We start from the raw sequence: 24117 nt of genomic DNA, 5'->3' as shown, positions 1-24117 counted from the left end.
AAAGGGAAGACCTCCCACTATCAGGTAAAAAACATGGAAAAGTCTGAATTTTAAGAAATTTGTGAAAAAAAATCATTATTAAGACATGTATTGTAATATTTCACAAACAATTCTGGACTGATTTAAAGCAGGAAATGTTGAATTACAATCAGAAAGTAAGAAAAAAAAAAGTTTCAATATCGGTTTAGCAGAAACGTCTGAACCGCTGATTTATGCAGACACGAGTTAAATTCTCCAGAAGAAATCTAAAGGAGTTATTTACTGCTCAGTTTCTGGAATAAAAAAAGTCAATATTTTTCCCATCACCACTGAGTTGAATTGTATTCTAAGAGTGTGTTTCGGTGGAGGTGGCGGACGAAATGTTGCCTGGAATCCTGAGAGATATTGTCGAGTTCCTCCTGTAAATATGCAGAATGTGCTCATCTCAGCAGCACATACATTTTATTTATTATTTTTTTTTCTCTCTCTCTCTCTGAGAAGTGAGAGTAAACTGTCCGCAAAAGCCTGTGGAGTTATAGTTTCATTACACTCGCATAATGGGCGAGAATAGATTTGAGTTTCTCTCTTTATGTATAATAAGTATGCTATCAATCATGCGTACAGTTGGAGAAGTTGCACAAGAATGAGCAAGCAGCAGACAGTGGGCACAGAAGTATGTCCACGCATGTCAGCACAACATTTATGTATAAAAAATAAAAACTACTGGAACATATTAGCAGGTGCAGCACAGCTTCACTGCGAGGCTTTTAATCTTGTAATAAAAAGAAACAAATTACTTCATCCACTTTGACAAGCTAATATGTTGTGTTTCACAGCTCTGTGCCCCGCAGGCTGAACGTACAGCACAATGCTCATTTCTTTTCTTTTTTTTTTCCTCCTTTCTGCAGGATTGATTTCTCTTTTCAAATAAGTCGTAAACTTTGTAAGAGGCAGCGAGCCTGTTGGCAGCGGAGTTTAAAGGCATAATCTGCACTCAGACAACAAAACAGAAATGATAATAGTCCTTCTTACCGAGTGGAGGGATTCGCCGGAGCTGTCGCTAAAGCTCGTGATCCAAAGTGTGACATAAAATGTTACATTTACTACAAACCTTTGGGATGTTTTCTGCTCCAATTTTGGAATGCGGCTTTTGTCACGTGCTACATTTTGCTCCAGGGATTGCATTTTTCTGCTGCTTTCGGACAAACAATTCGGCAGCTTATGAAACAAAGAATTTAAATGAGACATTTTATACATGGTTGACTTTGGGTTTAACGCAGAAATTGGGATTGAATTTGTCGTGTCAACTGGAATACTGGTGGAAGTTTTAGAGGCAGGAATTCAGCGCTGTGCTATGCTACGCTACGTTACACTGCTATGTGGCTAATAAATCAGTCGCATATCAAACGTCCAATCAAAAAAACTGCACCTTACTTATTTTTCTCATTGTCATGATTCTTTTCTGTCAGAAAATATCTACAGATTATGAGGAAATCACCATAAATTATCAATAGAATCAAAGTATACATGTATTTTTGATCTCCTAATAACAACAAAAGGTAATTATTTAAATACTAATGTAAATACTGTTATTCTACTAATTGAGCTGTGACGGTTATCCGGACTTTCAAGCCACATTGAATGAAAACATCTCCTCTGTGTCTGATTGTTATGTAGTTTAAGAGAAAAAGGAGGACATGTTTTGTGTTTTCCCACCGCATCTGTTGACGTTCATCTTCATGTCAGGCGGTACATGGGGGTTAGCCCCGCCTGAGCTGAATCAAGAGCGTCCGCTTGCTCGCAGTTGTTATTGCCAAACAAGCCGGTCTGTGTATGTTCTGAAACCACTGAACAATTTGGATTTTCTCGCAACATCTCCTGGGTTTACAACCAGTCCAAGGAAGAGAAAATGTCCAACGTGTGGAGGAAAACATCTCGTTTGTGTCAGAGGAGGCTGGAGCGAGGCGCAGAAATGCAACAGAAGCTCAAATAGACTCTAAATACAACTAAAGAAAATGCAGAATTCACTATTATTGCAATAGTAAATTATTGTAATGATAAATACTAATGTATTTACCATTAAAGGAGTCAAATGTGTTGTTTAAATAAAAGTGTAAAAGGAAAACATGCATACTTTATTTTCAGAGCAATATGTTGGATGTACCTATAACAGATTTCTTTTATATTGATATAGCTTATAATAAAACATTTTGTTCTCTGTGCACTTTATCTTTGCACCATCTGGTAAACACACCTCATAAACCAGATTTTTGTCTACGACATATACAGCAATGTGACAAATGTGCCCAAAGTTCCTCTTCTTTAGATGATAGCAATCTCTTCAAGTTGAATAAACTTTGTCGACTGCATGGATTGTTTCCCCCACAACCCCTTCAAAAACAAAAAAAAAAAAAAAACGAGGCCGAAGGGAGGCCCCCGCCGCCGCATCACAGGCCAGCGAGCACAAAGGACATGGGGCCACATTAAACTGTCAGTGAGGACAACATTCAAAGAATTTATGACCCTTGACTTCTATTGTGTCTGTGATGGCCGGGGGCTCGTCGCACGCCGAGGAGCGTGAGGGGCGTCAATGACTCCTGACTGTACAGTTTGGCATTTTTCAGGTCTGCCTGCTGCGCTTTTCGTCTTTACACACACTTGTGTCCTTGCGTATTTCCATGCCCACTTCTGAGTGTTTTAAAGACGAAGCGGAAAAAGGTCTAAGGTACAGAGAGACAGGAGTGTGTGCGTGCGCATGTGTGTGTGCGTGCGCATGTGTGTGCGCGCGCTTCTTGAATCCTCACTTGCTTAATTATAAATGTCTCCCGACTGTCTTAGGCTGCTTTTCCTGCATCACAAGAGCTTCTGTTAATATTTCATGCCACTGTCCTGTTCCCAGAGTTAAATGGCCAACCAGCAATTAGGCTCATCTGTAGTAGACCTTTACAAGAATGAGTAGCTCTCTGTGGGAACAAGAATGTGTTTACTAGCAGGAGAGAAAAAAAGCAGAGTTGTTTTTACTCCTTAAATTGTGTAGATTTATTCTCATCTTTGGTACAAAGGTTCAATCCAAACACTAGGAATAAATAATAATAATTTAAAAAAAAACAGCTGTAAAATTCCCAGGTTTCTACCATTTTTTTCCAGATCATCAAGCAAATTTAAATAGCCTACCACAAAATGAAATCCTGAGGAGATGTAAGACGTTTGTGTGGAGAGCTTTATTCCCTTGATCATTTTGCTCAAGCTACGTCTCGAATACTAAAGTTTGCTTGACGAGTTGAAACATGTAACAACTGAGCAAATCTGGAAAGTGGAAACTGCCTCCTCTCAATTTGAATGATTAAAAAAAAAACATTTCTGACCAAACACACCAAGATATGCCCATGTTTAATGGATTATGAACAGTTCAAGTATTTTACCACTTCAGCTGCCCTTCACTGACTTTATGTTTCCATGCAGATGAGTCATTTCCGAAACATAATTAATTCATCCTTGTATAGCCACTCCGTGCGGCATCAGATAGATTACCAAAACAGCGTGAGAGGAAGACGAAGGGGAAAAGATTCTTTTTTTTTTCTGCTCTCATCACTCATTCTGTCTCTGGGTTTAAAAAAAAAAAGATGAGAGGGGAAAAACACAGGAAGCAGAACTCACTTGAAGCACACAAGAAAAGCACTTTACTAGTCATTTCACCTTTTTTTTATTTTGCAAAAGACCCCCCCCCCAAATAAAAAATAAAAAAACTCCTCTATCAGACCTGAAGCAGTGTTTTTGTCTCATGAGGATGGATGCCACTCCCCCATGACCCCGCCAGGTTCTTAATAGCACAAACGTGACCTTTACCTTTCTTCTGAGGTCCCAATGCTGTCCTCTTATCAGGCTGTCCTGGAACCTCTATTGCTTCCTCCAGTGTCAAACAGCCACAGTGACCTTTATTTATGCCAGCATGGGAATGCGGTCTTGTTCGGTCTTCGGGGGACTTGAAGCCTCCATTGTAGCAGAAAGCCCTTGCAAAACAACAATCAAACCTCTAGTTGCTCTATAGTCCAGACTGACAGTCTGGAGAACTCAAGCTAGACTTACAGGACAATAGCTGGCTTTACTTTAATGTGGTACATTTTAGGAAAGAAATTATTTAGCTTACATTAGCTTAGTAGGCACCAGCAACCCTCCTGACCCCACTAGGGACAAGGGTGTCTAGAAAATGGATGGATGGATGGATGGATGGATGGATGGATGGATGGATGGATGGATGGATGGATGGATGGATGGATGGATGGATGGATGGATGGATGGATGGATGGATGGATGGATGGATGGATGGATGGATGGATGGATGGACATTAGCTTAGTCCATGTCAAAGTACCCTTCTTTATTAAAAATGGCTTCTTTCTGCAGCTGTTTGTGATGCACCACTGTCACCACTAGGAGGCGGTAATCCTACACATTGCTAGCCACAGTTATAAAGGTGCTAATAATGCGCTAGCGTTGCATTGTGTCAGTACTGTTTTTGATTACTTGAAGAAAAGACGACATCTTCTGAACAGAAATGACTAAAATGTTGTACAGTATAGAGACTTGTGGAGGCCATCTATATTAGCTACTCATGGACCATGTTGTTGGAGGGGATATATATTTTTATATTCCGCTGTCATCCCCAGAATGAGGAAACGGACGGCAATCTGATGGATGGACGGAAGGACAGACAGATTTACTTCCTTCCGTCCATCTCTGGACTCCGTGTCCCAACCCTGCTGATTAAAAATTCATATACAAATCTGTTTGCATGTTTTGTGTACAACAGTGGCAACACCTGTTCCAGGCTATTGCATCACATACTTGAAATGGCAATAATATATCAGTGGCTAACACTGCAAGAACCAAACCCAGCCTCCCTAAAGCGCTGTTGCCTGCCTTGGGCTGTTTTGACTGGAAATCTTTCTGGTAGTTTCCTCTTCTTGTAACTAAACATACAGCAGTAAGGTAACTAGAGTCATTCAGGAATGTTTGACTCTCTTTTCTTTACAAAATAATCTATGGTGTTCAATTAACTGCTGTATAAAACAGCAGATACCTCCCCAAGCAGTAGCGTGGTTAAAACTGTTGATGCGTTTTACAGTCAGATTTAGCAAATGTGTTGCAGAGTTGAAAGATCCTGGCGCTAATAAGTGTGAATGTTATTCAACACAAAGACAATTTGTCTAGAAATGACACATTTTAGCAAATCCAACCAATGTATTCATTATGCAGATATAACACGTGAATTTAGAGATTTTTATGTTTTATTCATTTCTAATTGCATTGAATTTCCACAACTAGATGACACTTTTCTAATGGAAGATGTGCTTTTTTTTGCATACCTTTCCACAAATAGCAGCATTGCATAGAAGAAAATGTGTCAATCTTATCAATAGATATTTATAATGTGACCTTATTTCACATTAACAGCTCTATAAGAAGTTTATTTTTTTTCCTGAATAAGAAAAAAAGCATCACAGCAGTGGTTGGCAGACTTTCTACATGTCTTAATATATATTTTATCATCAATGACCTCATAGTTAATTCAGTCGTTTATATATACATATATATATATATATATATATATATATATATATATATATATATATATATATATATATATATATATATATATATATATATATATATACAGCTATGCCTTACCAGTAATCAGATACCCTGCCGGAATAATTAGCTGGCCAATGGAAGAGATGAAGGCCACACGGATGTTAAGACTAGGAAGCTACTAACCATGCATGGAGGATTCCACCCCAAATCCAGCACCCTGAGACTGTACACGAGCCGTAAGGAAGGAGGCAGAGGACTAGTGAGTGTGAGAGCCACTGTCCAGGATGAAACATCCAAGATCCATAAATACATCAAGGACAAATCCTCAACGGACGATGTGCTCAGCGAATGTCTCAGGCAATGGGGAACAGAAGACAAGGTGCTGGAAGTACCATCATGGGAGGACAAGCCCCTACATGGGATGTACCACCGACAAATAACTGAAGTGGCTGATGTCAGGAAAACCTACCAATGGCTGGAGAAAGCTGGACTCAATGACAGCACAGAGGCTGTCATCCTGGCCGCCCAGGAACAGGCCCTAAACACCAGAGCAATAGAGGCTCAGATCTACCACACCAGACAAGACCCAAGGTGTAGGTTGTGCAAGGACGCCCCTGAGACAGTCCAGCACATAATAGCAGGGTGCAAGATGCTGGCAGGGAAACCGTACATGGAACGACATAACCAAGTGGCGGGCATAGTGTACAGGAACATCTGTGCAGAATATCGACTGGAAGCCCCGAGATCAAAGTGGGGAACACCCCCAAAAGTGGTGGAGAATGACCGAGCTAAGATCCTGTGGGACTTCCAAATCCAAACAGACAAGATGGTAATGGCGAACCAACCGGACATTGTGGTGGTGGATAAAGAACAGAGGAAAGCCGTTGTGGTGGATGTAGCAATACCAAGTGACTACAACATCAGGAAAAAGGAGCACGAGAAACTGGAGAAATACCAGGGCCTCAGGGAGGAACTGGAAAAGACCTGGAAGGTGAAGACCACAGTGGTGCCTGTGGTCATTGGGGCCCTCGGGGCAGTCACCCCCAAACTGGAGCAGTGGCTCAAACAGATCCCAGGAACAATATCAGACATCTCAGTCCAGAAATGTGCAGTTCTAGGCACAGCCAAGATACTGCGCAGAACCCTCAAGCTCCCAGGCCTCTGGTAGAGGACCCGAGCTCAGAGGATGAAACAGACCACCCGCGGAGGGTGAGAAGGGAATTTTTTTTTTTATATATATATATATATATAAATAAAATAGTATAATTTTTTTGTCTTTTTGAATTTCTCTTGTGATGTGAAGAAAGTATTTGTACCCTTTCCAATTCTTTCGTTTTTGTGTATTTGTTAGTTGCAAGCTGATGGTAGCAGTAGAGTCCATTGGGACAATCCATTGAGCTCCAGGTTATTGTGGTTTGGTTGGTTTAGCATGAAGTGTGACAGAATATGAGAGATGTTTGAAATCGTTGCTCTATTACCACTAAAAAACAAAAAGCCCCAAACACTCAGTAAATGGACACAGTCCATGACTGCGGTTAATCAAGAACAGGGACAGTGAAGCAGAACCTTACAAACTTGAAGAACTTTTTGAGAGCAGCAAGTCAGTATGTGCAAATATACAACTCACACAGAGATTACAACTCTCCTGTTTTCACGTGAGGGAATTTCATGCAAAAGCCTCAAATGTTGGCCTCATCAGGAATGCTCTCTAGCTGCAGGTACCAGGAATTAATGAGCATTTCTGCGCCGCACCTGAACATCATCATGCAGCCTAGCGGAGCATCCAATTTCCCTCCAACTGGCTCTGCCCTCATAGTTAACTGCTAAACCCCCACCGGCAGTGAGGAATTGTTTTCAGCGGCTAATTGACAAGTTCCTGGTCCTATTCCACATACACACCATGTGAGCTACTCGGAGGCGAGTGCACATGTATGCTTTCCATGGAACTTTAACCAACTATGCCACACACTTGAACTCTGACCTCTGTGCAGAGGTGTTTGTTTTGTACGCCAAAGGTCGCCACGGTCATTAGCAATGCTTTATCTGTAGAGTTAATTGGACACATCTAGTAACTATCTTTAGTTTTGAAAATGCTGGCATTGTCAATTTGTGTGCTGCTTTTTTTTTTCTTTTAAAGTTAGTTTGCTATTAATTAGTGAATTATATATGAATAAACCAAATGAGTTTATACTTTTGGGAGGTCAAAATGTGCAAAAACTCTGTTTTCACAGTTTATTTTCCAAGAAGTGGAATTTTTTTTTGGAAAATCTATTCAGCACATGATGTAAACTGCAAAACAAATACAGCAAACATGGAGTTGGGGATCTTTACATACAGCAGGCGTTTTAAACCAGCACCACTGAGCTGAGAAAGAGGGGTGCGAGCGGAAATGGTCCTGAACAAAACAGACACACCGTCTAGCTGCCGCTGTGTCTGTTTCTGCAGTGCAGCGGGAAAAAAACCCCCAAAAAACCCTGAGGGGGTAAAGCGATTCTGAGCCTGTGACTTTGCCAATAGGCAACTAATCCCCCCCCAACAAAGCTCAGCTGACCCGAAGCTGCGGCTCCACAGCTTTTATAGCTTGCCCACAAACAATGACACATAAATTAAATACTCCCATTTTTTCCTGTTGTTACCCAGAGTGCTTGTTCCCTCAAGCATTTTGTGTGCATGCCCACCCATACACAGGTGCATCTCAGTGAAATAATCGTTTATATTTCACTAAGAAAAGACTAAGAATGTTACAAAAGACCAAAATAGTCCATCTCTCTTGACTTGTGTGCTGTCCAGCATACATTAACTGACCCCCAAAAGTGTCCCATTGCAGAATATGTACTCCATTCATACTTTAAATGTTAAGAGATCATGAGAACCAAAGGGTTGCAGCTTACAACTTACCATAAACCTGAACCTCACATAAGGTGGACTTTAAATAAAAGCAAAGTTGTTGTGCTCTATTTCAGATCAGTAGGGCACACCAGGTATTTGCTAATTGCTGCTGGCTAGTCTGAAGGAGCTAAATCGTGGAGCTGCTCAGCTCTGTGAGACAGAAGCTCTAAGTATTTGAAACTGCAGCTCTGAGGAGGAGATGCACCTCAAAGGCGGTGCTTGGTCCAACCATGTGTTTGGCAAAGCTGAATGATGGCAAACAGAGATTAAAGGATTTCTGAAACATATTGAAAGTTATTGGTTCAATATGCAATAAAAAAAAAAAGTCACTGCCAGCACAAAGCAAAAACGGGATTGGGAGAAGCCCAAACTAGACAGGCTCCCGTCCACCACCACCACTTCAGATCATCAACATCACATAGCCAGTGAGAGTCCAACTCTATCCTAAGAATCCAAGCACAGCTTTTGCTTTGATTGTAAAAGATCCACAGAGACTTCAAAAGCATTGCTAGCACTCCATGATCCTATAGTTCCCCGCTCCCCCCCAAAAAAATGCCTTGAGGGACAGTGCCATCAACCCTTTAGCTGCTCAATATGGGTAAAGTTTGGCAAGCGCTCAGTCTGAAGCATTATCTTTAAAAGACACTATAAAATGATTTTTTTTCAAAAGTTCAACAGGCTGTCGTAGATAAAAGCCAGACAAACCTTTACCAAAAGATGTAGGATGCATGAAAAGCTCTCCGCAGTCTGTCATTGAACTAAATTTCTCTTATTCATCTGGTTGGAATCCTGTTTAAATGTAAATCCACACACAATGTAATCCGTTTCAAAATAATTATGTGGAAAAGAAAGGATGTTGCACTACCACATGGACGCTTGTGCATGTTGCAGGATGTAGAAATGCCCTTGGAGGCTCTTAGGGAGCCCTGAGAGCTACACATGCCGTGTCACACATCAAACTGACTTTAACGCATCAAGCCGAAGTAGACAAAGGATTTCATTTGGATCTTGATGTAATTGTTTGGCTGGCTTTGCTCTGAGAATCCTCAAACAAGCTGCTTTTTCAAATGCCAAGAGAGTCAGGGTTGGGACTCTTCTCTGTATGAGCTGGCATTAATTTTAAATACGCTATTCGTACGAGTAAGGGTTCTCTTTAAAAAGCAGCCGGATCTATAGGAATGACTGATGCCCAAATAGTACCACAGAGTATGACAGACTGTACTTTTCTTGCATTATGCCACAAAGTATCCCTTGCTTGTCAGCATGGGGCAAGAAACAAATGAATAAATAAATACACCTGCACGCATGGACATGCATGCACAAGGCAAACATATTCACAGCAAAGGAATTCCCTTGGAGAGTTGCTGTGTACACGGTGTTTACTGCTCTTCTCAATTATTGATTAGTTGTTTTCCTTCTGTTATGAGAGGCCACCCCCTTATGATTGGGGAGAAAGGAACGCTCATAAAAATTGCAGCAGGGCTTGTTCTTCCAAACCAGACTGCGCTTTATTGACCCCGGGCTCCATTGTGAACAGGACGCTTGCTTCTCTTCCCACCATCTCTCTCTCCCTCTCTCTGCTCCTACCACAGATTCTCCCCATCTCACCGACACCGTCTCTTACTCGTCTTATTTATTCCCGTGCCCTCCCACTGCCCTTTCCTTTCTCTCACCTAGGAAAACCTCTTGAGACTAAGGCGTCTCCATAAACTAGGCTGCGGAAAACCCAGACAACCCATCAGTTGACAATAAATTATTGAGAACCGCTTCCAGTTTGTGTTAACAAAATGCTTGGAATACAGTGCGACTAAAGGGAATTAATATCCTCCGTCGGGTCAAGTTGTTGTTGTGAGTACGTGGAAATATGCGCCATCAATGACGCGCCACAGCAAATCAAATCCCAATCATGATATTACCACCTTCGTGAGTTATGGATATCATAGAAGCAGCGGCTTTTTTCAGTCTTTTATTCATAGTGTTTCTGTCTTATACAGGTGGACATATGAACCCAACATTGAGTGTAAACGAGTCTTTGATTGTACTTGAACCTTTGACTGGATTCCTTTGAGACCAGGAACTAACTCAAAAGAAAACCCAAGTTCAAATTGCAAAATGTCTTGAGTTTCACACCGAACATTAACAGTTTTTGCTGCTGTTGTTGTTTTTTTTATGTTGACAGTCAGCCTCACTGCCCAGGGTGCTTATGCATTGGGGAAAAATGTAGTTATGTCAGCTTTCCGTTGCTTGTTTGCATGACAACTCAATGAGGGATATTGTTCACTCTATATCACATTTCATCCATTTCTGAATTTGTTTTTTTACACATGTGGCATATTTTAATATATGTTTGATGTTTAATGTGTTCCAAAACAGTGATGCCCCCAAAAAATACATGTTCTGTAATGTACGCCAAGTTTTCCAGGTCCCAAAGCAGTGATGCAGCCACGAACCATCGTACTACCATCATCTTGCTGAAATTTAATTTCATCTGGTTTTATGCCAGAAGAACAGGAGATTGTATAGCAAGTGGAACATTAACAAAACAAGACAAAAATATATATTTTTAGTTAGCAGAAACTAACTTTTTTTTACTGATTAGTTTTGATATTATTCCTCCAAGCACTAATGAGGATTAGAGAAAATCCAAAATGTATCACAAACATTTAAGAATCCGCGTATATATCTAATTTTAAATCCTGAGAAACACTTACGGCCCAGCATTCAAATTCGCACAGACTGGTGGAGTATCTCGGTTTCCCAGCCACATGAGGGTCTCACTTTCTGGCACGCCGTCTCCGGCACCGCCGCTCCTGAAGACGGAAGATAAAACACAGTAATGGAAATGCCATCATGTTAAAGAAGATGGGGGCTTCAGCATTAACAAAAAACAAACAAACAAACAAAACTAAGTCAATATTGAGGAGAGAAAAAGATGTGGAAATAGAAAATTGTCAAACGGTGGTCTGACTTGGCAGGAGGAAAACAATCTCAAATGGCATGCAAAACAATGTCATCCACCGTGTTATTGTTTTAGGAATATTTGAGTCTGTGTGTGTGTGTGTGTGTGTGTGTGTGCGTGTGTGTGAAGGAGAAAAAGACAGAGGAGAGAACAGATGTGTGTTTCCTTCTCCACCTGTTGTCAAAAAGGAAGCTTTTGCATGTGATATCTAAAAAGCTCCACACGCAATCCCAGCTTTCCCACCTGCCCGACTCCCGCTTTGATTTTTGGCTTGAGAGGAAAGCAGAGAGCTCCTCGCCGAATAGGCTTAGCATGCTCACACCTGGCTGTAACATTTACGAAACCAAAGTGAAAGTGCCTTAAAGCTTTCTTCCCCGGTTGCTCATAAGTAGCATTTCGCCGGTTCAAACTCCAGAAGTTCAGCGTCAAGGTGTTTACACATTGCCTTCTTCTCTGGCCGTCATGTTGACATGGCTCAAGCATTATTCTCTTCCCTTAAGAAGAGAACTCAGAGTTATTGTGGATGGTTCGCAGGTGAATCTTTTTTATTCCCTTGTGAGTTAACTACACTGTGAGAAACAAGGGAAGACAGTGACTGTCGTAGGCAGAAGCAGAAAGTCGCCATCAGAGGGAGAGACAGACCACTTCAGGGTATACCCGACTTAGACACGGTCATCATAAATGATTAAAGGCCGATTTCCCATTCCGACAAGCCAACCAATCTTTGCTCAGTGTAATGGAAACCAAAGTGAAACGAGCATCAAGCAATCACAGCGGGGACGTGTTTAAAGGGTCGGGATGGAGAGGGACAGTCGCACCAAGCTTTTTTCCACCATTATACTCTCTTCAAATGGCGGACATTACCTGTGCACCCAGCCGCCGAGGGCAGTCGGCATTTTGTTTGAGGTTCCTCCTGCTAATATTCCTTCCAACTGTTGACGGTTTGGCGAGGAAGGTTGTGACACCGTCTTTATAATTCCACAGTGTGATCTATCGGGAGAGGAGAAGTCGTGACCTCAGAGGCAGGGGTGGAAATTGCACTCGTGGTGCCATGATGGAAGAAATGAATGATGGAGCAGACAAAAGAGATGGAAAACATAAAGTCCTAGCTAAAGCACAAAAAAAGGAGATTTGTGGGTCTGTAAACTTTTTTATGTCTTGAAGTACCTGATTGAATTCTGAGCAGGGACGTTTGTTCATGTCCAAAGACAAAAACAATTAAGCTAAACTTTTGAAGAGTATTGATTTATTTAACAAGTAATCCAAGAATATAAGCAAACTATTTGTACTGAAATCTTTGGTGGGGAGACCCATGTCCCTGTCACGGGACATGGGTTAGGGACATGGGTCCCCGACAGGAGGGACTGTTTCTCGATTTTTAATTCTCGTTTCTTGGTCCTGTCTAAGGTTCAGGGGGCAGCACTTGCACTTCTTCTAATATTTTGCACTAAAAGAGCAGTTCCACCAGACTTCATGCTTGAAGATATCCTAAAGCAAATATGCCGATAAGCCATACGCAAACATCATCAGTGCAAATGGGGGGGGAGCACTGAGTGTACAGTCCGAAAGTCAATATAGAATATGATAATAGATGAATTAACGAAATATTCCAGGGATGATCCGGAGGTTTTAAACTCGTTCATATTTCAGGTATGGCCCAAAGCAGCACCAGCGCTGCACAGCAATGGCTGCCTATCTTTCAGGCCACGGATGATGGATTATATGAGCGGTGATATTGCTAACCAAGAGGTTTTCCATACAGATGAGGAGTTAAATGAGCCAAACCTGAGCAGTCATTAAATGATAAATCATGTCATTTCTGTGCCTAGAAGCAATTGTGTTGAAGAGGGGAAAAAAAAACAAACAGATGAAAGAGGAAAGAGTATTTTAATGTTTTTCCTTCAAAGATGAGAGGGAAACGACGCACGCATTTGCATCAATTTGTTGCTTTGCAGACATTTGGCGATATTGTCCAGCTGTTCTTTATTGCACTGACGCATCTTTTCTTTTTTGCATCTTTTACTTTCTCTGTTTGCTTTTTAGCATTCCAACGGGCGTGTTGCATCTTCTGGCAGCTCATACCGCGCCATGCTGATTGATGATACGCCACATCTCGGAGGCTATCGTTGAATCCTGTTATATTTCTGACCCACATTCCTGCCCTTGTTTGGTAGGCATTACAAAATGCATGACTCACTTTGGCTTTCTGGGATTTGCCTCTTTTTCTCAGTTTCAAGATGTTATACACTTTATTGCAATTTGGTTTGTATAAGATAGCTGGACAAAGTTACTTTTCTTAATCACTTTTTCAAAAATATTTTCTTACGACCATTTTCTTTTTTAAAATATGACTTGAGAATAAATCTGAACAGACCCTCCAAATGCTGAACATTTACAGAAGCAATTTTATGACACTGAGATTGGCCAATTCTGGTAGGCCCAGTATAATTTTAATCTTAAAGATTTTGAAAGTCAAGCCTGGTTAGCTCATTTCACTTTTCAACCACATTTGGACAATGTTATGTCTGCAATGAAGGTGAAATCATCTGTTTTATATCTTGCCAATAAATTTTTTTCTAGCATCTGGAGACTAACACAACTCACTACTTTGACAGAACTATTCAAGCTAACTCCTACGTGCTACGTGTTAACTTGTGTGTTGGTCTAAAAAGGACTGGGGTGACAAGGACCATTGAGGTGAAGCTTTTCTCTTACTACTCTATCAAAAGATAGTCAGTCACAGCATCATCAGCTAACACATGTAAAGGTTAGCTGGCTTTGTAGCAGCAGTCACAGAGGGCCGTTAACACATATCGGACAGGTTGTATGACAAGACAGCTTCAGCTACGACTGATTTATTCATGTTTTAACATGCCTTTGGTCAAGTCATAACCTGTAAAATTATGAAATTACTAACATGACAGTTGGGCATTTGACAGCCACTGACATTCTCTATGAGGATGGTAAGCTACAAAATGTCAAAGCTAAAAATGGGGGCAAGGGACAATGTGTCCTGTCTTCAGCGTTTCATATGGGAGGATGGTTGCCGTCATGTGCCAATGTACAATTGCTCTACTAAAAGTATACCTGAAGATACCAACTGTGTGATTGACTTCATCAAATCAAAACTACATACAGAAAAGAAGGCCACATTAGTGCAATAATAATCTGTGTTTGGATAGTCATTTGGATACTCACTGCCATCTTGCCTGGCCTTAGTTGTCAATGGAGTATTGGAGTATGAAGAGGATGATGGGAGACACCAGAGTCAACAATGCAGGTGTTACAGAAACTTGGGTTCTCATGTACTATGAAATGCAAGGACCTTCTTCTCTCCATTAAAATCCTTGACTTTAATTGGTTTTCTGTGTTATTATCATTTCCATAAAACCCGAATTTGGAGCTTTTATTACCTTCATATGAATAAAACGAATCAAACAGTTAAACTATATTGTGGACTCAGATTTTAAATTGAATTTCTTTAATAAATCAATTCTTCCATTATATTCTAATATAGTGACTGATGATTTACGGATGAGTTTGCACCCAAGGAAGAAAAAAAAAGATTACTCTACAGTTCATGTGCTTGTTTCCAAATGAGTGATGTTTTTTTTTTTTTTTTGATTCACTGTTCTGTCGAGCAGGCTCAATAATTCAGCCGATGACCACATAGTGAGGCATGACATACGCAAGTGAGGGCAATACAAGGTAAAAGGAAAAATACATTAAAATGCATTTTTCATCTAGCTCCGTCCTCCATTCACCTCCAGATGACACACTTAAATGCATCTGATAACACGCAATTACCTTGGAATAAAATCCGACCCCTTCATCTTCTATCTTAAGAGAAAGTGGCTGTGATGTGAAGGCGGAATATGTTAATTCGCTAACAGACAAAAGAAGAAATGCTCGACTGGTCAGCTTGCAATTTTTGGCAAACCATGACAAGGGACCAAATGAAACGTATGACGTTTAAGTTCATTATTGATGTGCCTTAAAACCAGAGCGGCTCAGATATCCCTATTTGTCCACAGCTAAATTTAGCGCAAGGTGTCTCTCCGCCGGCGTTTTAATATCACTGCTCAGAGACAAACCGCTAATTAGGAGCAGTCCGCTTGATCCCGCCAGGCGCGTCTACGTCGGCGTACGCTCGCGCGTCGGTTTGTGTAAGCGCGAGCGTGTTTTCGCAGAGCGAGGGCATTAACCTGCAACTCATTTTATGCTGTCCCGCTAAGCTAGCGGCTCTCCTAATAATACGGGAACGAGACAGATTTGTCATAATAGGGATGAGCCGAGGCAGCATGAGGCTGCATCACATGAACGGTCCAGAAAATAAAGTACCGGAGAGACCGTGACTTATTTAATCCAGTTTTTTCCCCCTCCTTTACTGTCCCAGTAATAGCTATCCCTCTCAGCCAGTGTGAGTCTCTCCTTTTATGTCTTGTTTTCTCCTTTCTATTTTTTTTTCCATAATTTTTTGCTCCCCCTCCCCAATAGTCCTGCACTCTGTCCTCAATCCGCCCCACTAACTCCCCTTGTCTCTCCCCCTCCTCTCCTCCATCTTAAACTTGCTCTCCCTTCCTCTTCTCTCATGGGGAACAATATATATCACAGGCCGGCTCCTCTTGTTGCCACGGTAACCGACCTCATCACAGCATCTACTCTGTCTCTCTGCCCCCACCCCTTTTTTTCGTGTCCTCCATCTCTCTTTCCTGCTTTATCTCTCTCTCTTTCTGTCTCTTTTTGCCTTTTTTCCCCGCTTCATCACCTTCTCCCTGTATCGCAATCCTTTCATGGAGGGTTGTGGTGGGGGGGGTGGGGGGGGTCTTTAATTTGTAAGTGCCCCTCTGCAAGCAAAGCAGCTGGATTAATCATTGGGCAAACTACAGCGTCAACCTCAGGGCTCTCAATTTTGAAAGCACCTAATTTCTATTTCTGGGCGAAACAGATAAAAATAAAAGGATAAATATTTATAGGTCCACACATACGTGACCCAATTTATAGGACTGAAGGCATTAAAGAGGTAACGACATTGAGCTTACATATAAAAAACAAGCGGGCTGCACAGTGGCGCAGTTGGTAGAGCTGTTGCCTTGCAGCAAGAAGGTTCTGGGTTCAATTCCCGGCCCTGGTCTTTCTGCATGGAGTTTGCATGTTCTCTGTGTGCATGTGTGGGTTTTCTCCGGGTACTCCGGTTTCCTCCCACAGTCTAAAAACATGACTGTCAGGTTAATTGGCCTTTCCAAATTGCCCCTAGGTGTGAGTGTATGTGTGCATGGTTGTGTGTCCTGTGTGTCTCTGTGTTGCCCTGCGACAGACTGGCGACCTGTCCAGGGTGACCCCGCCTCTCGTCCGGCACACCAGCTGGAGATAGGCACCAGCAACCCTCCCAACCCCACCAAGGGACAAGGGTGCAGGAAAATGGATGGATGGATAAAAAACAAGCATGCTTTTTCTTCATGCAAAGCTGAGTGACCTTATGCATTGATTCACTTTAAGTACAAATAGTAAATTTTCTGCAACAGATTCGGAGCTTTAGCCTCATCCTGTCAGAGGCAACATTTAGGGCTGTGGTAAATGTCATTAGAGCAACATTAAATACGCAATATTCACATTAATACCATCATAATGTTTGGTGTTTTTTTATGTGTTTGAGTTTTTATTTCTTAAATGTAAAAACACAAAAAATACACTCATTACTTATTCGTTAAAAGTTTATTTTTCACAAGTTTTCCTGATGAAAAAATAGAGAAATTTGACACCAGATATACAAAATTTGTAGCTTGCAAAGTCACAGACCAAGTTCATAAAAATGTTGGTACGAGGACCAACTTACTGACGTAGTGCTTTTATTATTTTGACAAAGGAAAATTGGACTGAATGATGACTTATTGTCGTTTCAAAGGTGTTGAAGTGGTGCTTTTAAGATAATAAAATATTTTGAAGCCTGTACTAATGTGTTCAACAAACACCTGAACTCACTGGCCACTTTACTGAGTACTCAATGCATTTAGGCATCTCGACTGGGTTAAGATGACCTTAATATGAATGTAGGGTTATGTAAAGCTTAAAGATGGTACAGAATGCATTAAACTATATGTGGGATTTGCTCTTTTTTTGTCGCTTATGCTAATAATTCATAAAAACACAATACATGTAAACCTCTACATTATGGTTGAAGTATATGGGTGTGCAGTACTTTGTTTATGGGTCACAATAGAAATAAGAAAGGATGAAATGGCAATGTGTTGGTACAAATAGGGGATAATTTTTTATTTTTTTTGCTGATACATGCAGTACAGTTTGTTAAGCAATTTTCTTTGCTCTTTGTTTTGCTAATTCTGCCCTCTGTTCAGAAACAAACTTCTACTCAGCCTCCATTCATGAAGGATTCGGCCATATATCAGGGGGCGACAAGGGCAGGGGAGCCTTTTTCCTGCTCTGGGAATTTATGTGGGATCATTATTTAACCTAATTGCATTGAAGACAAGTGGAGGGCCGCATGCATTCTCCGAGCGGTGAGTACAAGCGGAGCATCAATCACGTGTTTGGCTTCACGTCAAAGACACATACCTTCACTTACGTGTTATGTGCTGTAGAAGTTTTAGATGTTAATTACTTAAAGGAGGTCATGGACAACACAGATCTCTCTCTTGACTCGCATTTTCTGCTGCAGACATCAAGATATTCAGTCGTGCTTGACGAAATTCTGCATCTCCTTTGGGTGCTCCCTTTATCTCTCTCAGCGACTCAAACACATTCACCCAGACGTTCAAGTACACACTTGTTATCATGCAGCGCAACGCGATTGTTGTCCTCCATCTGTCAGTTTTATTCACAAGGAAATGGAGATGTGGCCTTTGAGCGATGAGTTATCCTTAGGAAATGGCCCAGTCAAAACCTCTCGGAAAGCCACCCAATCTATTCATAAAAAAAACAAAAAAACATCTATGTACATATTGTTCTCTTTATATTACATTTCCTCTAAAGTATGTTTGTACAGTTACCCTGTGAAAACAAAGTCAAAATTCTTGTTTATGCACACAGTCTTGACCAATGTAGATGATTGATTCTTTTCTGACGATACCAATACAATTCATAAAAATGTCAATACTTGAACTTCAGTAAACTTTGTTTTCTGTCTCTTAATAATTCAACTCTCTCAATCAGAGTAACATTGTACTGGACAGGGTAACATACAAAACTGCAAGAAAAACTCACGCTTTGAAGTATCTACGAATTTATGTTAAGTGGAAAAAAACAACAACCTGAAAGCGTTTAAAGCCAAAGAGCTAGCCAAATGGGACTCCTGCTTTAGCAGATTTTTAAAGCAACTCAAACTAAAGCTTTTTGCATCTTTGGAATCCAACTTTGCATAATGGAAATTGCACTCGTGGTGCATAGTGGAAACTGTTATCAATAATAACTACACAGAACATGAATTAAAACAATGCGAATCACTGTGCAATGCTTTCCCGGATACTCCCTGCATGACAGTCTATTTGAAGAATGGGGTATATGAAACATTGTAAAACAGTTTTGCGATAAATAAATACCAGTTTTAAAGTTTAGTTATTTTTGAAGGGCAACGCAGTGGAAAAAGGGAAACTGCAGTAATGAGATTTGAATACCACAGAAATGAAATCTATCAAGGTCGATGTGTTCCCAGATCTCTACAGCCGCTGTGTTATTATGACAGAAATGGATAAAAACTTAAATATTTTTCTCTTTATGAAGCTATCACCTTTCGAATATCATATTTGCACGTCGCGAGCGTCTTTGGAACCAGTTGATTATCCGGGTGGCATCGTGAAAGCCTGCTTACGTAAGCGAGATATGGCCACACGCCGCTCAATGGCTGCAGTTGTACATTTTAGTGATGATAATGCAGAAGAGTTTCCTACAAAGGGCCAACGTCAGTCCCAGTGTGATAGGAAGAGGAAGGCGGCGCAGGAAAATGACAGCAAGGAAAGCGGTCATGTATCTGCCAATCACGGCATAAAGTGAGGGGATTGCTTTTTCTTACTCATTGACTCATGCTCTGACACCAACTTCCCCCCCACTACCCCCCCACCTCACACCTGCTGCTATCTCTCTTTGTTTGTTGGGATCTCTCCATAAAATATCTGACACCGTGTCACCCTGAACCTCACTCGCTATACCCGCAGCCTGGAGACTGCCATTACACAGATGTCAGACACAGATGTGATATCATCATAGAAAAAGTTGGCGGCACACTCGCGTGCGCACGCACACACGCGTGGAGGCAGCGAGCAGGGGGAATGGAAGGGAAGAGGTTTCGGGGGAGTCAGATAGAAGTGCAATTACACTCACGGATGTGCTTTGGCCCATATTATGATGTTGGGAGATGATAAGATGGCAACAGCGCACACACACACACAACAACCAAAAAAAAAAAAACCGGCACGCACACAGACTCGCTCGTTCACAGACAATAGCCTCAGCTATGATGGATGTCAGGATGCAGACATACTCCAAGCAGAAAATAGATGAGTTCCCTTCCTTTCAGCCAAATGGTAAGTGCAACTTAGAAGGTTCCAGGTTGTGTATCACATGGCTAAAGAGCTGGAGCTGTATTTAGAGCATAGATGCTGGGGTGCAATGGTGATGAAACTAGGGCGGAAATAAATAATGACCCGTCATTCCTCTTTTTAGGGGTCAGTTTGTGAACACCGACGCATTGTAACCTTATAGGCAGCTCAATTTGATGCGGAAACTTATTGTTGGGACATAATCAGATTTTAGTCCTACCCTAAAACTGTTGCCCACTCTACCTAGTGTTTTTTAAGTTTTCTAGACAAATGTTTGACAAATAGATAAACACAGTCTGAGTGCTTAGTTTGCATGGTTACAAATGTTTGGGCTTCACACTGTGTGCAGTGGAGGGACCCGTGGGACCCTTACTGACGGGTACAGAATAATAATAGTAAGTGACGTTACACAGGAATACAGCGGTTGCAGTCTTTCTTTACAGTGAGTAGAGTTCCACTCACCGATCTGTGGATGCTATTAGTACTGTGAAGTAATGATAAAAACACACACAAACACAAGAAAATGGTTATCAAAGAATCTCATTTGTCATTATTGACCAGTGCAAAGGAAACGCATTGATTTCCACACTGGCCTCTTTGCATCATGTCTGGCTTGTTTTGTGCTACTGGCTTTTCTGATCACACCGTTTCTCCTCATATTTCCAGAAATTGGACCAACATGTCCTGCAGAAAACATTTGGTCTTAAGTTTTGCTGCAGAGGGTTTAGAAATATCCCCGGTTTCCTGGCTGGTATTTAATGCTGCGCCACGACTTCATTACCTTCTGGCACTCTTGTGAACATCTGAATAAATTAGACAAATGAAAAATGGAATCATTTCAGTGACCAGGTTCCAAAACAGAAACTCATTGATGAATGACAGAGTGATATATTTCAAGTATTTATTTCTGTGGATTAAAGGATTACGGCTTACAAGAAAAGAAAACCTAAGAGTCGGGTTGTCAGAAAATTTTAATTAATCTGGCCAATAGTCTGATACACATCTCTGTTGGTTCTTAAAGGTGTATTTTGAGATGTAATACACAAGTTGTGTAATTTTTGCAAACTCTAAATTAGACTTTACTTCACTGTTCTTACAAGGCTGTTATTGACAATGTGTTTTTTATTGGTGCTGCATAACATTCACATTTTCTGAGAAGCAAAATTTGGTTTTCCCTTTGCAGTAAGTCCTAATCATCAAAATTAACACCCCTAATCACCCAAAAAGTCTTGTCCCACTTACTTGAACCGTGTAATCAAATTACAGACTTTTTTATTTTTTTCCTCCTACTGTGTCATCTACCTCCTAGATTGGATAACCTCTGTTGGCTTAAATGCTTCATTATCCATTTTGCAAGCACAGGCTGAAAAAAAAAAAACAACAGAAGATGCAAACAATTTTATAAGGAAATTATACTAACTGCTTGTTTTTGCTCAGAGTGAGTCAGAGTTCCCTGAAACGTTATTAAACGCTAATGATTCTTTTTATATCAGACGCAAACATCTTTAGTTAATAATACACAAGCGAATGGGCAGCATGACAGCAGGGACGCAGTGATACTTAGCGACACAGTTGCCAGATTAAGAAAAAGGCGGTTTTGTTGACATCCCTGTCCTTCGGTCAGTGTGAGACAGGTCATCACACTGTTTTTACACCACAGTGAGGCTGGTGACAATGCACTTATCCCTGACGGGCAAGTCCGCGTGTCAGTTTGCACCCTGGAGCTACGGAAAGGCACGGTGAGGAACTGGTGGGTGTAAGAGCAATGTGTCTTTTGGGATTACCGTGGCTTATGGCTCACGAAAACCCAATATCCAGTTCTGCCGGAAAATACGAATATTATGCAAGACCAAAAACACTTTAATAAGGAAATGTTTTTGACCTACAAAATAATGGGATAGATTTGTTACGTTGACAGTCTTCCAGCAGACGGTCATTAACGCCCCCCTCCAAGGACTCAGACATAAAAAGTTGCGTATTGATTTTCTGTGATATTCAAATTTTCTGAGAAACTGAATTTTGTGCTAGTCACATTCATTAGAAGTAAAATAAACATTTATTATGCCGTGTTATGACTCACTATGGTATAGCAAATTAGACGGTTGAATAGACATTCTGGCATTTTGGACTCGGGGACCTTTCCCCATTTAAAATGTTCATAAATTGTCATGTGATTTCTTAAGAAAATCCCCGGACTGGCAGACATAATGCCACCTGAGTAGCTGTGTAGTTTGAAGGGAGAATGTATGTTTCAATATTTAAAAAAAGAAAAAAAATGTCCTGAGGTAAGTGCCCTCAGGCTACATCATGTGCAACCAGCATCACACAAGCCTCTAACCCGGCTGTCAGTGTTGGGTTGCGTTGTTGGTAATGAAGCATCCGACATAAGGATATAAATGTGTGTGAAGGGGGGTAAAAAAAAAAGGAGCTTTGTTCTTCTGACTTTCAACTACAACAACCTTTCAAGGAATGGTTGCGTAATCTAAAATGATAGAACCCAAAATTACATGCATACGAGAAGGTTCATCTTTCTTCTTTTTACTTTATTTATAATTTGAAAGGGAGAACAAACTCCCTGCTAACTAACACACTAGAAACTGCTGCTAAAACTACAGAAAATCTGGAAAATAGAGTGAACACTGTTAAACTGCTTATCTCACCTGTCAATCTTAACGTAACTTAATTCTTTATACTTACAGAATCTAAGTGGAGAGAAAAGAAAGAATAAAAATCAAACACTAAAGCAAGAACACCGATGGAAATGGTCTCATTTTAGATTATCTCGATCAGAGTAGAACTTAAAAAGTCTACCTCTGACATACACAGCCTTAAACTTTTGATTATCCGCCTTTTTGGAAAACTATGCAAAGTTTCAGTCATCACAACCAAAGTCCATCTCTTTAGAAATGGCAACAAAGCAATTTCAAAGGCTTCTCCATCTTCCCAAATTGAGAAAACACGGAACTAAAGAGTTGCTGGCCAACCAAAAATTCAGACGATTCACGCAGGAGGTCGCCAAAGAGCCCGCCACAAACTTTAAATCTCACCTGCCTCAGTTAAAGACAGACGGACAAAAAGCTGAATTCTCACATTTGAAGCAAAACTGATGCAAAAGGCAGTTTCCACCACACTCTAGAGGGCGCTGTATTTACAGGCACAACATTTCCACGAGCAACAAAGCGACCTCCTTGAACCTTTTGTAGCTTAAAGGAAACAAAATTAGCATTTGCTTAAAATTGATCTCCTTCCAAACTGGCTGGCGAGTGCCGGAGCCCAGCTGCAATCGCTGCTAATGCATCAGTCTGGTGTGACACCCACACAATCTCTTGTCACGCTGAAGATGAAAATGCCACGAGCGAGTGACTGATACCTGCACAGATCATACCGATGTCTTCTTGGGGGAGGAAAAGAACCAGCACATATGGCTACATGAATAATTCCATCCGGTGCCGCCGTCCCCGCTACCCCGCGCAAGATAAATTGCGCAACGACGAGTGCTGCTCCCACTTTTTTAAAGCCGGCATGATTTATTCAGAGATGCACGGTGTTTCAACTTTGAGCGAGCACCTGAAGGATACCGTAGAAAGGTGGAGGTAGATGCAGCGGGAGGTATTAATTAATAATAGGAATAACGTGTGTTTTTTCTTGTGATGTGGTGAAGTGGGATTTCATAACCAGGAACATCAATACCAGAGCTACAGTTTTAAAATGTGTGTTTTTATGAAGTTAAAGACCCAAGCACTTTGTCTCTTCATTTCATTTTTTATTTTTTTTTTACTCCATCCTGCTTTTTGAACCACAAACACATCAGACAGACATAGATGCACCAGCGTCACATGGACAATGAAAGCGCCTTTGCCAGGTGACTGATACCTGCCCGGATTTTGTTAATGGCACCATTTTGATGACAAACGAGCCCGGCAGACAGCTATAATGCAACTTCATCTTCCGCTGGTGTCATTATGCGCAGCCAGTCACAAATCAAGGCCTTTTCCAAGCTCTGATGAGCTGAAAAGAAAAAAGGTTCCTGATGAAATATGTATTCATACAGGTAATCATAAATCTCGAGAAAAACGGAAAGGAAATGACTCTGGCTTCCAGCGAGGTTCTCAGTCTGTTCAGCCAAGAAATTTGGGCTTTTTTCCCCC

At 41.1% G+C, this 24117-nt stretch overlaps 1 long non-coding RNA gene across 4 annotated transcripts in view; it reads right to left on the bottom strand.

The window, feature by feature from the left end:
• Window positions 1–24117, bottom strand: part of LOC103475973 (uncharacterized) — a 158481-nt gene that overhangs the window by 85637 nt on the left and 48727 nt on the right. For all 4 annotated transcript variants that reach the window (XR_014091394.1, XR_014091381.1, XR_014091393.1 and 1 more), the window contains 2 exons: window positions 12282–12407; window positions 11170–11268 (listed from right to left, as the gene is read on the bottom strand). This is a non-coding gene — a long non-coding RNA (uncharacterized LOC103475973). The remainder of the gene's footprint in view (window positions 1–11169; window positions 11269–12281; window positions 12408–24117) is intronic.

This window comes from Poecilia reticulata, chromosome 2 (assembly GCF_904066995.2).
Source record: "Poecilia reticulata chromosome 2, P_reticulata-male-v2, whole genome shotgun sequence".
Classification (NCBI taxonomy): domain Eukaryota; kingdom Metazoa; phylum Chordata; class Actinopteri; order Cyprinodontiformes; family Poeciliidae; genus Poecilia; species Poecilia reticulata.
The sequence above is the reverse complement of the archived record's forward strand: the minus strand, read 5'-3'. Positions and strand labels throughout refer to the sequence as shown.